A 10,493-nucleotide genomic window follows, 5' to 3' on the forward strand; every position below is an offset into this window, starting at 1 on the left:
TTTAAAAACAAATATGATAGGTATAAATAAATTGTCTCCCTAATCTTAGAGGCAAGAAATGATACAGTTCTTTAGATTGTAAACAAAGTTTGGTTTATTTCAAGGATTAGTAAAAAGTCCTCTGATGAATTTGGAGATCTCACTCCTACCCTTTGGAGCAGATATGTTTAGAGTTTATGAGTCTTACTGAAGGATGATCATTGGTGATGTCCAAGCTTATGTGCCCTATTCTGAGATGGTGGCACTTCCTAGGATTGTTGTTGTTTCTATTCAAGTTTCTACCACTCATTTGATTTCGGCCAGGTCACCACCAATTGCATAAACCCGAATCCAAAAACCTTCTTGCCTGAATCTAACCAGGCATTTGAGTTTGAGGCATTACCTTTTCAATATGCTCTGTCCCCATGTGTCCTAAGATACCTGAGCCTACATCTCATTAACACACAAGCCTCTGTAGTTATTACCTTGAAAACAGCCAAACAGATTGTCTGTCAGATTCCCTTCTCTGGCTCTGAAGAAAAGGCATTCTTTTTTTACCAAGGGCGTTAAGGCAGAACCCAGAACTTGAGAAACACAATCTGGGGGCTTCCCTGGTAGTCCAGTGGTTAAGACTTCACCTTCCAATGCAGAGAGTGCAAATTCCATCCCTGGTTGAGGAGATAACATCCCACCTGCTCCAGAGCCAAAAAAAATCAAAACATAAAACAGAAGCCATATTGTAACAAATTTGATAAAGGCTTTAAAAATGGCCCACATTAAAAAAAAATCTAAAAAAAAAGAGAAAGAAACACAATTTCAGTCTACTCTTACTGATGAAAGAGGAGGATATGTATTATATTCTGGTGAGATTACATCAGAAAAAACCCTCAAAATAATATAAACTTTCTCAATAAATCACCTTGTTTTATGTATATAAAACCATTCTATCTGTAAGATACTGTAGGAAAAGCAAGACGCTTACCATTAAGACCTAGTCAAGATAAAACAACTGAGACACTTGAAGCTTCCTGAAAATTCTATCAAAAATCTGAGTATCCTTACAGTGATTTTAAAACATGACAGTTTTAACTAAGCCCTAGTTTGGAGAGTTACATCTCTGCCTGAAGATATACTTTGATGGCCATAATCTTTGTCTTTCTGCTTCAGTGACGTGGAGACGGATTGGATGCCAGCGTGTCAGAGAATCTGCCTAGCTGATTAGGCTTCTGTAGACACAACAAAGGCCATATTTTAAATTAGCTCCACACCGTCTAATCAGAATGAACAGACTACTTGGGTCTGTGATGGAGATGTATTGGCAGCTGATGAAGGCTGTCTAGAGGGATTTTTGGTGAAAACCCAAAGTATTTTAATGCTGAAAGCAGTTTGATTCCAGTGTAAGGATTAAGGGTGATTTAGAAGGAAATGTTTATGCTAACAATTCATTTCTATTACAATTGGTTCTATAGTTTGTCTTTATGTATTAGCTTTAACAATTATGCAAGATAATTTTTCTCATCTCTGTCATCAGGGGCTTAAAAATATTAATTTGTTAGAATTTAATCACACTCAGGAACATTTTGATATCTCAGATCACTTCATCAAGATTCCTGCGAACGTTCAGGGGAAACACTAACTGCAGATTCATGTCTTTTGGTTGGGAAAGCCAATTGCATCTTTTTTCAAATATTAATTTACTTATTTAGCTGCACTGGGTCTTAGATGCAGCACATGGGACCTTGGTGGGTCATGTGGGGTCTTTTGTTGTGGCACATGGACTCTCTAGTTGTGGCTCTTGGGCTCCACAGTGCACAGTTTCAGTAGCTGCAGCTGGTGGGCTTCGCTGCTTCACTACATGTGGGGTCTTACTTCCCTGACCAGGGACCGAACCTGGGCCACCTGTCTTGGGAGCTCGGAGTCCTAGCCACACTAAGGACCTCTAAGGACGCCCCCTGTACTCCCTTTCTCTTCTGAGAATGGTCATTCAACCAGGGCAGGCACAGCCTCACCAGATTCTGCCTGCTATCATTCCTCTGTGGTGGCATCTTAGCTTTCTGTCTGGCCTTGGTGATTCTCAATGTTTTAGTTTCCCATCAATTCTGAGAGTCTCCCCAATCCATCCAATGTGGATTCTATTCCATAAGATATCCAGAGGACAGTTCTATTTCCATTTAATAAATAACTTATCCAGCTTTTTACTGTGGTTGTGTATATCTCTGCAACAAGACTATAAGCCAGTGGAGAGCAAGATCCATGATTTATTCATCTTCTTGTCTTGTAGATGATCAAGAAGAGATGTAATGCTAACCAAATGCTGCATCAAATGTAATCAATCATCAAATGTTTTTAACATTTTTCTTGTGAAGGAGATATTGGGTGGACCAAGAGCTCATTTGGGTTTTTCCTTAACATCTTATGGAACACCCAAAACTAACTTTTTGGCCAACCCAATGTTATTTTATACATATATGAATATGCTACTGTCTTTATGTCCAATAAAACAGTCATAGAATCAACCTCATCTTGACCTAAGTCTTCCTGAGAAAACTATTGGATAGAAAATATGAATTTCTCTTTTCTATGGAGTGAAGTCCTTCATATACCACTTTGCAAATATCTCCAATGTTTTTTGCAAAAATCTAGTCTACAGTCTCCCAGATCTATAATTTTCCATGGATTACCTCCAACTCTCATCTCTCATGGACACCTTCTCATGGCTGGGCATTGATTTGCTATTTTTATATTTTCTTCCAGTTAATTGTTCCTTCCTCTGAGGTCCAAGATTGAAACCTGTGCTCTGTTACTTCTTTCTTCACTTGTCCCTCCCCCTATATGTATAAGATGGTTTCCAAATCTTTATCTCAACACAAACTTTCTCAGCTGTGCTCCAGTTTTACACCTACTCTTACCTGAGTGACATGAACATATACATATATTGCCACCCATCCAAGCTAAATCTGGCACAAATTGCACTTATCTTTTAAACCATCACCCTGTCATTTTCCCCATCATTAAAACTACCATCAGACTTAGAACATGGAGTATATCCTCTATTTTATTACCCTACTCATAGAGATCAAGTCTATAAGTCAAAGTTTCCCAAAATAAATCTTTTCCTTTATCTCTGCTCACCTGTACATATGCCAAACAAAGAAACAAAACCAGACATGTTTTGAACTAAATAGTAGAGTTAATATATAAGAAGGAATAAAATCTGTTTCACCCAACCATATCTCATTGGAGCTTCTGGGAATCTAATATCTCCAGCCCTGACCGTGAGTTGATTTGATTTGGAATTAGAAAATGACTTTTAAAAAAATCTATAGCCAATATGGTCTAGCTTAGTGTTGATTTGTTTTATATTTTATCCACTTAAGCATAATAAAATGGTTGGATTCTACCAAAGGCAATAAGATGACCACAAGATCCTACAGGTAAAAGTACTAAGAAGGGACACATATTTTTGAAACCTAGATTGCTTTTTCTTCATTAAATTTTTTTAAATTTTAGTATAGCTGATTTACAATATTGTGTTAGTTTCAGCAAAGTGAATCAGTTACATATATACATATATCCATTTTTTTCCAGATTCTATTCCTATATAGGTTATTATAGAATGCTGAGTAGAGTTCCCTGTGTAAACAGGATGTCCTTATTAGTTATCTATTTTATACAGATATTATTACCTAATTTAGTTATCTATTTTAAATAGATAGTGTGTACATGTTAATCCCAGCCTCTTAATTGATCACTGTCTCCCATGTTTCCCCTTTGGTAACCATTAACTTGATTTCAAGATCTGTAAGTCTGTTTCTGTTTTATAGATAAGTTCATTTGCCTCATTTTTATTAGCTTCCACAAATGAGTGCTATCTATGATAATTGTCTTTCTCTGTCTGACTTATGTCACTTGGTTTGATAATCTTTAGGTTCATGCATGTTGCTGCAAATGGCATTATTTTGTTCTTTTTATGCCTGAGTGATATTCTATTGTATAATGCACCATATATTCTTTATCCATTCCTCTGTCAATGGACATTTAGATTGCTTCCATGTCTTAGCTATTGTGAACAGAGCTGCAATGAACATTGGGGTGCATGTATCTTTTCAAATTATGATTTTTCACTAGATATATGCCCAGAAGTGAGACTGCTGGATCATATGGTAATTCTATATTTAATTTTTTAAGGGCCCTCCATACTGTTCTCCATCATGATTGTACCAGTTTACATTTCCACCGACAGTGTAGGCGGATTCCCTTTTCTCTACACCCTTTCCAGCATTTATTTTTTTAGGGATGGTTTTATGATGGCTGTCTGACCAGGGCGAAGTGATAGTTCATTGTGTCTTTATTTATTTATTTTTTTGGTTTGTTTCATAGTATGTGGTTCATTATTTTATACGTATACATGAGTTACCTTTGTGGTTTCACTTATCATAAACATTTACTTTTGTATCGGCTCTGTTGATCATTAAGTGGAATACTCCTTTGATCTAAATCATCACTAATTCTTATACTATACCATACCCATAAAGATGCCCAGCTACAAAGCACAGCCTACAGGAAACACACTGAACACTGCAATCATTCACAAACTCCCTGTGCTTAAAGCCCTCATGGCTAACTGCTCACTGGGCTGTTCCATCTGTATGTACTCAAGTCCTCATTTTCCATAAATGCATTCTTTATTCCCTATTTTCTAGTCACTCAAGCATGAAAGTGTGTGCATATTTTCAAATCCCTTTCTCTCAACCCAGTAAGTTAATCCCATTCATTTCTTATTCTATTTTTTAATTTATTATATTTATATTTATTTATTTAGTTAGCTATTTGGCTGAACCAGATCTTAGTTGTGGCATGCAGGATCTTTGATTTGTGTTCTGGTATGAGGGATCTTTCAGTTGGTGCATTCAAACTCTTAATTGCAGCATGGGGGATCTAGTTCCCTGACCAGGGACAGAACCCAGGCCCCCTGCACTGGGAGTACGTAGTCTTAGTCATGGACCACCAGGGAAATCTCACACATCCATTTCATTTCTGAAAAAAATACCTTTCACTTATTTTACCCCCATTTCATTGTTATTGTCACTAATGTATTCTGATTTTGTATCTCTTGCCTTGATGATTGCAGTAGACTCCTCATTGACTCCTTGATTCCAATCTCTTCTCTTGACCAGTAACCCTCCACATTGCCAATAGACTTGTCTTTCTAAAGGGACATCTGGTCACTTTCTTCTCTGATTCAAAAAATTTGGATGCCTCATTGCCATTATAATGCAATTCAAATTTCATGGTATGATATTCATGGTTTTGATCTGAAATCAGTCATTAAATAAGTGTTCAAAACATTCAATATACATTTCCTTCTGCTTTACACCCCTTTTGTTTCTTACTACTCACTATAGGCACTGCTACTCTGGCTGCAGGAGTTCTTTCCTACATATGCACCATGATTCCCTGTATCCATAGTTTTGTAACACACATTCATTTTGATTGGAATAGTCACTCATTCTACTCTTTTGTGTCAAAAATTCTATTCTTCTTGGCAAAATTCAAATGACCATTCTGTTAAAAATTATTCCAGTTGAAATTAGATAGTTCTTCCCTGTGTGTTCTTTTAATTGTTTTTCCCCCTCTTATATCAAATAAATTAAATACTTATTTAAAATGCTTATCGATGTTTCTTCTGTTATATTTGTATGAAGTTTGCCAGGTCAAATATAGGTTATTTTATCTCCCTCAGCCCTTAATCCCCTGTTTAACTAGATAATTCCTGCTCATCTCCTGAGGCTTAGTCTAAGTGTCTCTTTGTAAATGAGAGTCTCCCCTGAATTCTTAGAAAATGTTGATCTTCCAAAAAACATTTATGGTTACATGAACTTTTCCTTAATATCATATTGTACATGAGTAATTGCTTAAATCTTCATTGCCAGACCATATGTTACCTACTTCATTGCAGCATACCTTTTAATCAGCATGTTTGGCACATAAAAGGAATTCAATAAATATCTATTCAGTGAATGAATGAAACTATTTTTTAACCTTTATAACTACAACAAGATTAAGTATGATGCATTTGATTGATTTAGCATTCAAAAAAATGCATGTCATGTAATATAATTAAATTTATTGTCAAGAAGTCATATACAAACTGAGCACTCAATAAATATTTCTTAGATGAATGAGGAAATGAATGAATGAATACAGTTCCATATTCCAGTCTAGTATGGAAAGAATGCTAGACTGAGAATTTGAAGGTCTGGGAAAGGTTGTAGCACTATCTTACTGTATGGCTTTGAACAATTTACCCAACTGTTCTTTATCTGAGTAATAAATTCTGTACTATCTGCTGGTAAAGATGAGGTAAAACACAAATGGAAGGAGTTTTCATGATACTACAATTGAAGGGAAATGAATATGGAATGAATATGGACTATAGACTGCTCTGTTCTGCTCTATTGCTAGGGAGAATGGTTTTTCCAGCTGAATTGAAAAAGGATTGCATTTAAAGAGTTGGAATTCCTTTCTCTGAAGAAGTGAGAATCACCTATAAGATATAACAGCTTTCCCCATCAGAAATATGAGCCTTGAATTCCTTCAACACAAGTATCCCCATCCTCAAATATTGAATATTTTAAACTAAATGTTTAGAGGTTTTTAATCTCATACCAGAGCTGTGACATTGCTCTGTATATTCCTCAGCCTAACAGTTTATATATTTCTTAATCTAAGAGTCCATATATCTTATATATGGTCTATCTATCAAATTCTATGAACTTTTCTAAGAGTTCAAGGATTTAGGAACTCCCTGAAATTCTAGGAGAAATGTTATATGTATTTATATGGAGGGGGGGTATATTTAGCACAGTTTAAAAAATCAGGTTCTTAAATGTGCCAAAAGCCTAAAGATCACTGATACATGCAAAGATGAGAAAATGTCCATGAAACTGAAGAAAAAACAAACATTGAAAAGTGAGCTTAACAATAGCAACAAGCATAAAATCAGAGAATTTTACAGAGATATAGAGGTAAGAAAACCCTGCTCTCAGGCCATATTGACTCAGTTTACACCTTCTGGTAAATCTCTGTAATTTGATTTCTTGGTCCAGAGGAAATCAGAAGGACCAAATTAGAAGAGTGGTGTTTAAAAGAATATGGGGGAGTTTCCTGGTGGCCTACTGGTTAGGATCCAGAAATTTCACTGCTGGTTTGATCCCTGATCAGGGAACCTTCCCATATGCTATGCAGACAAAATGCAAAAAAATATTTTTCTAAGTAAATGGAAGAATATGACTTGGTATAGGTTCTTCAGAGTTCATTTTCCCCACCTACTTATTTTATGCTCTTTATATATCTTGTTTCAACTGTTATTTTAATTTCACATTTATAAAACTTACCATTTTTAACATTTGTTCTTCTTCAAAGATACATGTATATGGGATCATTTTAGCCATGTTCTATGTCTCTTATAATTACTCTAGTGTTGAGGTTGAAAGTTTGAAATTCTTATTGTTTTTTAGTTGATGTTTTGTTCTTATAATTTTCTTTTGATATTTTTAAACTGAGATATATTTGACATAAAATATGATATTAAGTTTTGGATGCACAATATAATGATTTAATATTTGTAAATGTTGAGAAATGATCACTATGATAAAATTAGTTAACATCCATCACCACATGCTACAATTTTTTTTTCTTTGACATTCTTTGTCCTTTTTTATTTTGGTAAAAAAATATCCTTTAATTCCAGAAGTCTCCAAAAAGCAAAAGTTGAATTTGCCACATACTGGGAAACTATATACATAGCATTTAAATTGTATTGAATATTATAAGTAATCTGGATATTTTTAAAATTTATCTTTTAATTTTTTTTAATTGGAGTATAATTGTTTTACAGTGTGTGTTAGTTTCTGCTGTACAGCACCATTGATCAGCTATATGTATACATATATCCCTTCCTTCTTGAACCTTCCTCCCAACCCTCTCATCCCACCCCTCTAGGTCATCACAGAGCACTGAGCGGAGCTCCCTGTTCTATACAGCAGTTCCTCACTAGCTATCTGTTTTACATATGGTGGTGTATTTATGTGAATGCTACTCTCTCAATTCGTCCCACTCACTCCTTTGGCATTCTTAAATGGCACACTTCTTCCTTCCCCCATGTCTCTTAAGCTCAGTTAGGACTTGGAGTAGTGGGAGTCAGTGAGTGAATGCCTAGGGCAGCCTGCATAATACCTAGTCAACATTTTTTCCTGTTGATTTCTGCTACATGGTTGTGATGGGGCAAACAATGATTCTCTTAGGGACAAATGGGAGAGAGCCACAAATACAGCTTAAAAATGATTCAGCATCCTAAACTCCTACTTTTGCTTTTGTTACCCAGCACTTTATATTGTCACTCCAATATTACATTTTCACCCCTAAATCTCTCTCTCTCTGTCTCACACACACACACACACACACACAATAATAATTTGAGTTCTCCAGATAAACAGAAGGAGAGAGAGAAAAAGAGAGGTTGTAAGAAATTGACTCTCGATTATGGAGGCTGAACAATCCCAAGGTCCGCAGGGTGAACTGTTGAGCTGGGGACCCAGAGGAGCTGATGGTGTAGTTCCAGCCTTAATCTGAAGGCCTGAGAACCAGGAGAACAGCCGTAGTTTGAGAACAAGCAGGCTTGAAACCCAGGAGAAGTTGATATTTTTGTTCAAGCCCAAAGAAAGGAAAAGACAATGTCTGAATTTGAAGGCAGTAAGGTAGGATGAATTCTTTCTCATTCAGATATGTCTTTTTGTTCTATTCAGTCCCTTCAACTGATTGGATGAAGCCCACCCACATTAGGCAGGGTAATCTTCTTTACTTAGTCTACAGATTGAAATGTTAATCTTATTTTAAGAAATACCTTCATGAAAACACCTAGAATAGTTTGACCAAATAACAGTGCACCCTGTGACCCAGTCAGGATCACATAAAAGTAACCATCAAACACTTCCCTCCCCTTCCCCTGCCCAATTTGAGACAGGCTTCAATGTTCCCAGGCTTTCTGTTAGTTATTATACTGATTTCTTACATCTATGCTTCTATCTCTCATCTCTGAAATCTGCAGGGTTAATTTGGTAGAGAAAGTCAGCAGTCTGTACTAATTTTCCATTTTGTCAGGAATCTTCTACTTATAATTCCTAAATTATTTATATATCACTAGTATTTTTCCCCCTCTATTAGAGAAAATTGCTTCTCTTTTTCAAAACTAATTCTTATTGTATCCATCTCTTTCTCCAGTCTCTATTACATTGTCCATTCCACCAACCCATTAGGGAACTGTACTTTATGTGTATGTCTATGTAAACATGTATTTATTTCTACTCTCTCTGGACCAATAAGAATACTCCTCCTGTAGGCACACCATAAATGTTCATTGAATGAACAGATAAATGAATGAATGGGTGAATGGAATTATCACTGAGTACAAATCTTTAATGTAAAAATCATGAAACATTATGCAAATGAGAAAGAAATTCATTTTATGAATGGTGGTAGAAAGTCATATAGTTGAGCTATGAAACATTATAAAATACTTTCCAGTTTTAAAACACAAGATTAAACAATGGAAATTGCTAGTTCTTGTGATCACTTGTTATGTTTCATTATAGTTCCAAGTCATTCTCATTTATTTTATTTCAATTTGTGTGTGCGTGTGTATGATTCTGTTCAATTTTCAACATGCTTCAACTAGATTTGGCTTGTGTCTATAAGCTGGATACTAGGAAAGACTCAGAGAATTATTCCATGACTTGTTTGGTCTCTAGGTAATTCAAAGATTCATTGTCACCTTAATTGAACAGCCATTCTTCTTTTTAACTTTTTCTTTCTTCTCCCACCTCCTATGCACTCCTTCTATTCTTCTGTTTTCTTTCAGCAGGTATGAGTGGGAGTTCTGAATTATTTTTGGAATATTCAATTCTCTTTGGGGAATTAGCCAGCATGCTTGACTTCCAAGAACTCTTAGAGTAAAACGATTTGACAGAATGTAAATTTAACCCTACTTCAATAGCCTTGCTATGTGGTTTCCTCATAAGCAAAGATCATATTTAATATTAGTTTCATTTAGAAAACAATTTTTCTATGAAAGTGAAAGAACATAAGCAATGAAAGTTAGAATAGAAATGATATTTTCAGTTAGCTTAACCCAGCAGATTTGTATAACTTGCATTGTTTATTTTAAAATTTATCTGAGATTCTCTTTTAAATATATCTAACAGAAGGCAGTTGATCTCTTAACTAAGAAGTTCACTTTTAAAAAATTTCAGCTCATATTATTGAGCACCTAGAATATGCCAATGTGCCAGGCACAATTCTAGTTCCAGGGGACCCAGTTGACATAATAAATTTTCACAGCAGAATCTTATTATCCATTATTCATACTGATTTTATTTCTTTATCCCTATTAAATGTATAAACAAAGAGTAACTTCCCCCTGAGTTTCATTTTTTCTAAATGTGATTTCTTCAAAT

Source organism: Bison bison, unplaced genomic scaffold (genome assembly GCF_000754665.1).
Source record: "Bison bison bison isolate TAMUID 2011002044 unplaced genomic scaffold, Bison_UMD1.0 scf7180017864390, whole genome shotgun sequence".
In the NCBI taxonomy this organism is placed as follows: Eukaryota; Metazoa; Chordata; class Mammalia; order Artiodactyla; family Bovidae; genus Bison; species Bison bison.